We start from the raw sequence: 1,112 nt of genomic DNA, 5'->3' as shown, positions 1-1,112 counted from the left end.
TTAAATCCCTTACCAAATGGGGAAGTGAGTCGCATAGCAAGTGGGCATGTCTACTGGACAGGGTCTCTTCCTGTAGGGGTTTGGGTTAGTGACTCATTTGGGCTCTTTCAAGGTGATTGATATCTTTTCAGAAAACCAATCCCTGATGCCCGTCCCTGGGGAAGTATGTAGCTGTATGTTTCCTCTTTTACCTTAAGGTATAGCCCATATGAAATGTCTGTCTCTTCCAACTTGACTCTTCCAGACTCACCTTGTATTCCACAGTGTCTCCTTGAGGGCCTGGCCCTGTCTGACTGCCTATCGCATTTCTATCTAATTCAGCTGCCTACAACAAAACAACCACCTTGAATCCTAACTAATGTCATTGTCCCAGAGAAAACTTTGCCTGCCATACTTCTCACCACAGCATAGATAAATACAGCCACTATTTAGTATCTGGGATTTTGCTTCCAGAGCTGAGTGATGTTGGCCCCAGGAATGTGCCTGAGTTTAATGTTACTTTGATGCTAGCATGAGAGAAGCCAGGGACACTTGAGCTTGCACGGTCTCCCTCTGGGAAAACTTAGGAGGATCCAGCAGTCTTGCTTCTGCCCTTGACCGAGGTTCTGTACACAGACACCCCATAAAGGTGAGACTCTCTAACTCTGCATCTTTCTGCTTCTTTCTTTAGTCTGACCACATCCTTTTGCTTTGGCTCTTGGTTAATTTGTACCTAATTTTCAGGGAATAATCAGTTAATATTTGCCATATGAGAACATCAAACAGAAAGAGCCAGACAGAGCTGAGATATTATCCTGGACAGCAGCCCTCCCCAACTGACCAAAAACCTGGGGTTCAGATAGCTTGATCTCTTGACACCCACTTGGTTTGTCTACACACCTCCAGGTTCCTTCCCATCTTCCTAGAATCTGGTTTCATGCCCCCCCCCATTAATGACTGCTGCACTGCAGCGCTTGGAGCTGCATTAGAACTTCAACGAATAGAGGGCCCCAGGCAAGTGCGGCACTAACTCTGCTGTCATGATCACTGTCACCATTTTCGAGAAGTCGCAGCCTAAGCCAGGCCCAGTGCTGCCTCCCTGTGATTGCAACACTTGAGATGCTGAAGCAGGA

This window comes from Octodon degus, unplaced genomic scaffold (assembly GCF_000260255.1).
Source record: "Octodon degus isolate 3935 unplaced genomic scaffold, OctDeg1.0 scaffold00064, whole genome shotgun sequence".
Taxonomy (NCBI): domain Eukaryota; kingdom Metazoa; phylum Chordata; class Mammalia; order Rodentia; family Octodontidae; genus Octodon; species Octodon degus.
This window is presented reverse-complemented; position numbering follows the sequence as displayed.